Source organism: Heterodontus francisci, chromosome 34 (assembly GCF_036365525.1).
Source record: "Heterodontus francisci isolate sHetFra1 chromosome 34, sHetFra1.hap1, whole genome shotgun sequence".
Taxonomy (NCBI): domain Eukaryota; kingdom Metazoa; phylum Chordata; class Chondrichthyes; order Heterodontiformes; family Heterodontidae; genus Heterodontus; species Heterodontus francisci.
In genome coordinates, this window is record NC_090404.1 from 38,423,344 (window position 1) to 38,429,903 (window position 6,560).

A 6,560-nucleotide genomic window follows, 5' to 3' on the forward strand; every position below is an offset into this window, starting at 1 on the left:
AGACGACTCCGTGAGGCGGAGGCTTCTGACGCGTGCGTGTTGCTGTTCTTGGGGTGGAGATAGGTCGTATTTTTGCGAGCGGTGCATTCTGGGCAGTATAGGCTGCCATTTACTAGTCGGGGAATGGTCGGGAAGTTCATGTTTCATACTCAGAAAAATAAAATGGTATAAAGCAGCAAACATATATTAATGGCGCGTTTGCTGGCAACGTAACCAAATAGGTGCTGCATCACTGGTACATGCGCAAATGCAACCTCATTGACTGAAACGTAACTGTGCCTGAGGCAGCTGCCAGGAGTAAAGATGGCGCTGCTGAATTTGACACAAAACACGACTTAAATCCAAACCGCCTCAATGGTCGCATTCAGGTCCCTGCTCCCTCCCGTGATCGCCGCTTCAATCATCGCATTCAGTTTCATGCTCAATCACAGCTTATCTTCCCCGCTCCCTCCGATGCCCTTTGATTCGTCATTTTCAATGACAATGCGCAGTGCCGAACTGCTTTTCGCGGAAGCGCAATGCCAAGCAGTGAGTGATGGCGACGGACAAGGTCCTTGTGAATTGTATCACACACTGCACCCCCTTTTCCTCTGAAGATGTTTTACTGGAGTTGTGTTGCTGAGTGTTTCGAAACTCTGTCTACGAGAGCTGGAGGAGATTATAGAGATAGTGAGGCGTGAGGGTATGGAGAGATTTGAAAGCAAGGATGAGGATTTTAAAATTGAGGTGCTATTTAACTGGGAGCCTGTGTCGGCCAGTGAGCACAGTTGTGATGGGTGAACAGGACTTGGTTCGAGTAAGGACACAGGCAGCAGAGTTTTGGATGATCTCAAGTTTATGGAGGGTAGAATGTGTGATGCTGACCAGGAATGTGTTAGAATAGTCAATTTGAGAGGTAACAAATGCATGAATGTAAGTTTCAGTGGCAGATGAGCTGAGACAGTGGCGAAGTCTGGCGATGTTACTGAGGTGGAAATAGGCAGTCTGAGTGATGGTGCTGATATGCAGTTGGAAGCTCATCTTGGGATCAGATATGATACCAAGGTTATGAATGGTCTGGTTTAGCCTGAGACAGTTGCCAGGGAGAAGGATAAAGTTGGTGCCGAGGGAATGAAGTTCGTGGCAGGAAGTGAAGACTTCCCAATCTTTAATTGGAGGAAATTTCTGTTCATCCAGTACTGGATGTCAGACAGTCAGGATGGTGTGTGACTTGGAGGGGAACTTTGAGGTGATGGTGTTCACATACACCTGCTACCCTGGTCCTTCTAGATGATGGAAGTTGAGGGTTTGGGAGGTTATGGTCAAAGTTCTGGTCCAATTGTACACACATAAAATCACCCTCCTCTCCTCCCTCCCTCTCTTTTCTCTCCTCTCCCTCCTTCCTCCTATTGAGGGCAGAGTCTTGTGTCGGTCCAGACTAGTTGGCAGGTTCCCTTCCCTGAAGGAAATTATTGAACCAATTGGGGTTGTCCATCAATCCAGCAGCTTTCATGGTCACTCTTTCCTATTGCCAGTCCCATGAATTACCAGATTCATTCAGTTCCATTTCACAACCTTTGTGTTTTTGTGGCTTCTCTCAGACATTTTTTCCATTTTCAAGCAATTTCACAGGGTTTTAGAAGAGGAGGATTTGCAGTTGTGAAATGCAAAGCAAACATTTGATCGGGTTCTGAAGGACTTGGCCAATTTATCGTAACCCAAATATCACTGGATTTTGAACATGGAAGGAAAAAGCACTGATCACAGTGGGGAGAAACTGTACACGTGTTCTGTGTGTGGAAGAGGTTTCAGCCGATCATCGGGCCTGTTGAAACACAAGTGCAGTCACACTAGGAAGAAACCATGTAAATATGGGAACTGTGGAAAGGATTGAATCATCCATTTGAGCTGGAAACCCATCCATGCAGTCACACTCTGGAGAGGCTGTTCACCTGCTCTGAGTGTGGGAAGGGATTCACTCAGTCATCCAACCTGCTGACACACCAGCGAGTTCATACTGGGGAGAGACCTTTGAAATGTCCAGATTGTGGGAATTGCTACAAATGTTCTACTGAACTGATGCCCCATCAACGTGTTCACACTGAGGAGAGACCGTTTAGGTGTTTTTATTACAGGGCTGGGTTCAAGCAATCATCTGAACTCACTGTACACCAGCGCAGTCACACTGCAGAGAGACCGTTCATCTGCTCTGTGTGTGGGAAAGGATTCATTCCTTCATCCCACCTGCTCAGACACCAGCGAGTTCACAATGGGGAGAGGCCGTTCACCTGTTCAGAACACAGTAGGGGATTCACTACTTCATCCCATCTTCTGACACACCAACGAGCTCTCACTCGAGAGAGGGCATTCTCCTGCTCTGAGTGTGGAAAGGGATTCACTCAGTCATCTAACCGGCTGACACACCAGCGAGTTCACACTGGGGAGATGCCGTTCACCTGCTCAGAGTGTAGGAAGGGATTCACTACTTCATCCAACCGGCTGACACACCAGCGAGTTCACACTGGGGAGAGGCCATTCACCTGCTCAGAGTGTAGGAAGGGATTCACTACTCCATCCCATCTTGTGACACACCAGCGAGTTCACACTGGTGAGAGGCCAGAGTGTGAGAAGAGATTCACTATTTCATCCAACCTGCTGACACACCAGCGAGTTCACAAGTAACTCAGGGCTGAGAAATGTCCATGAAACAGCAGATTTCCAACATTGGGATTTTGGAAATCCACCAATAGGTTCTCCCTTTCCGACCGTGACAAAAATTAAAGCAATCAGTTCTGATGTTCTTTTTTTAAAGTTGACCAAATACAAAACTGCTCGGTGGTCTTTTTACCTGTTTTTAAGTTGTGTTTATTTTTTATAGTCGGTGGAAAGGAACTTGAAGCAGGATAGTAAGTGGGTGGATCTGCATACTCCTCCACAACTTCTGTGTGTTAGTGTTCTGTAAATTTCCAAAAAGGACACAGACCAATTCCCAATGTTTGTTTTTGCTTTCATGGGATATCTTAGCAGAGACCACCTGAGAACTGACACAGCTCATTTGACATGGCTTAAAATTAATGGTGCAGGATCAGTAGCCGGCAAGTCGCTGGTCTGCAGCAAAAACATTGGTCTGTCAATAGGAATTTGAAACTTGGTTCCATTTACATTTGAATATTTTGAAGACAGAGGTAGATAGATTCTTGATAAGCAAGGAGGTGGAAGGTTATCGGGGGTAGGTGGAAATGTGGAGTAATCAGTTCAGACATGAGCTTATTGAATGACAGAGCAGGCTTGAAGGGCTGAGTGGCCGACTCCTGCTCCTAATTTGTATGTTTAGACACACACTGCTGTGTCCATACAAAGTAATTTCTGAAAACACTGTACAAACTGGTTGCTGCATGTGAATATCCTGCAGTGAGCATGAGTTGTATAAACTTCATGTGTCCTGTGCATTGCAGCAACTGAAGTGATCTGGAATTTCCACTTATCGGTTTGCTCAGGTGTACGGCTGAATTCCATTCATTGTTCATCTCCACTTTCACTGTCTACTGACCCAGTCACACTGTAAACCTGGAGTCTGTGTGAAGCTGTCTTTTACACCATAGTGCTGGAAGATCAGGAGTATAACTCTGGCCATCTTTTTTTAACGTGTGGTTTGACATCACTTAAGATTATCTGGAAAAGCTGTCGTGCACCTGGTTTTGCTTTCTGCTTCTTTCAGGTGATTATCTCAGCACAAAGTAAGAAAAAGGACACCACTTATCGTCAAGTTTCTGGATTGTCAACATCTGTTAAATGTTTAGTTTTTATTAATTTATATACCTACTGATTTTTGCACATCACTTACCAAAGTGCAGAATGTTCAGTCTAGTTTGCTTCTAAATGTTGCTTTCCAGTGAGGTTGACACATCTTCACAGAACACTTTTTCCATGAAAAATCTATAAATAGGCAGAAGCAGGACATTGAGAACATGAAGCTCTGTAAAACCCAATTATCAGCTGTCAGGTAAGTCTCATGAAGTTGTATTCTGAGTACAGTGTAATTTTATTCATTACATATGCAAAATTGTACAAAATTACCATGACACAACTAGTTTCCTTCATTAAAAGTGCTAAAATTACATAATTCCTTGTCAGAAAAAAATTCTGACTTTTTGTCATCAGCCACTAATTTTCAGATTTTTTGATCTTTGGCCACTCACCCTTGCATTTCTAACTTGTTTTTGTGAAATACTCTCCTTATTATTGCTCAACTGCTGGATAACTCTGATTACATTTATATGTGCTTTTTTAAATTCATGCATGGAGTGTGGGCGTCGCTGGCTAGGCCAGCATTTATTGCCCATCCCTAATTGCCTTTGAGAAGGTGGTGGTGAGCTGCCTTCTTGAACCGCTGCAGTCTATGTGAGGTAGGTACATCCACAGTGCTGTTAGGAAGGAAGGATTTTGACCCAGCGACAGTGAAGGAATGGCGATATAGTTCCAAGTCAGGATGGTGTGTGACTTGGAGGGGAACTTGCAGGTAGTGGTGTTCCCTTGCATTTGCTGCCTTTGTCCTTCTAGATGGTAGGGGTTGTGGGTTTGGAAGGTGCTGTCTAAGGAGCCTTGGTGTGTTGCTGCAGTGCATCTTGTAGATGGTACACTTTATGCATGTCCATAATGTGTCTACTCAGATTTAACTCAAATGTGATTTGTAACCAATAAGTGATGTTTCGGGCATGAATTGTAGTCTGGTTTCTTGGTGATTTGTCAAGAAAGATTTAATTCATTCACTCAGCAGCTCGAGAGGAACCAGACTGAGGTTTAATGAACATAAGAAATAGGAGCTGGAGGAGGCCATTTGGCCCTTCGTGCTGCTGTGCCACTCACCCAGATCAAACACTGGAATAAAAATCCTCCTCCTGGGGCAATTGGATGAGTCCAGGTCTGATAACAGTGTCTGATTCCTGGTCTGATGCTACTGTAGGTAATGCACAAGTGGTGAACCTATTAGTTCCTGTTAGTAGCATGTTGCATGCCCCTGTCTACCATGTGAGAAACTGGGGTTGTATTCTGTGATGGGGTAATTGTATATTTTTAAGACATCAAAATGTTATATGGTATAGTTTCATCTTAAAATACCACAGAAAAAATTAGAAGAGGGCATGTTCTCTTTGAGAACTTTCTTGAGTGGAGACAGTTTTATCACCAGGTGCCCTCACACTGCACAGTGGTAGATAATTGTGGTCTCCTCTACACTGAGGAGGCTAAATACAGACAGTGTGACCGCTTTGTGGAACACCTCCCTTCAGTCCGCAAGCATGGCCCTGTGCTTCCTGTTTCTTCTCATTTTAATTCTCTACCTTGCTCTCAGTCTGACCTATGTACGAACATATGAACACATGATCTAAGAGCAGGAGTTGGCTATTCAGACCTTCAAGCCTGCTCCGCCATAATACAAGATCATGACTGATCTGTTTGTGGATTCAGGTCCACTTTCCTGCCGACCCCCGATATCCTTTGACTCCCTTGTTTGTCAAGACTCTGTCTACCTCTGCCTTAAAAACATTCAATGACCCTACCTCCACCGAGTTCGGGGAAGAGAGTTCCACAGACGCACGACTCTCTGAGAGAAATAAATTTCTCATGTCACTCTGTCTTAAATGGGAGAGCCTTTAATTTTAAACTGTTCCCCAGTTTTCGCCTTCCCCAGAAGGGGAAACGTCCTTTCACCATCCACCCTGTCAAGTCCCCTCAGGATCTTATATATTTCAATGAGATCAACTCTCATCCTTCTAAACTCCAATGAATACAGAACCAAACTGTTCACCTTTTCCTCAAAAGATAACCATTTCTCCCAGGAATCAGTCGAATGAACCTTCTCTGAACTGCTTCCAATGCAACTATATCCTTTCAGTAAGAAGACCAACACTGTACAGAATATTCCAGATTTGGTCTCACCAATGCCCTGTACAACTGTAGCAAAACATTTTTTATATTCCATTCCCTTTGTAATAAATTACAGCATTGCATAATGGCTGTATCTGGGGCAAACAAGATGCACTTTCCTTGGTAACGTCTGAGGCTGGCTTGTTCTCCCTCTCTGTATGGCTGTATCCAACAGCAACCAGAATGCACCTTCTCTAACTCCTGAGGCTTGCTTGTTCTTAAAGCAGTACTGATCATTTGCTGCCTTAAGGAGAGACATGTTCCTGTGAAAATGAGGGATAGAAATGGCAAGATGAGGGAACCATGGATGACAGGTGAAATTGTGAGACTAGCTAAGAGGAAAAAGGAAGCATACATAAGGTCTAGGCGGCTGAAGAAAGAGGAAGCTTTGAAAGAATATCGGGAATGTAGGACCAATCTGAAATGAGGAATTAAGAGGGCTAAAAGGGGTCATGAAATATCTTTAGCAAACAGGGTTAAGGAAAATCCCAAAGCCTTCTATTCATATATAAGGAGCAAGAGGGTAACTAGAGAAAGGATTGGCCCACTCAAGGACAAAGGAGGAAAGTTATGCGTGGAGTCAGAGAAAATTGGTGAGATTCTAAACGAGTACTTTGCATCGGTATTCACCGAGGAGAGGGACATGACGGATGTTG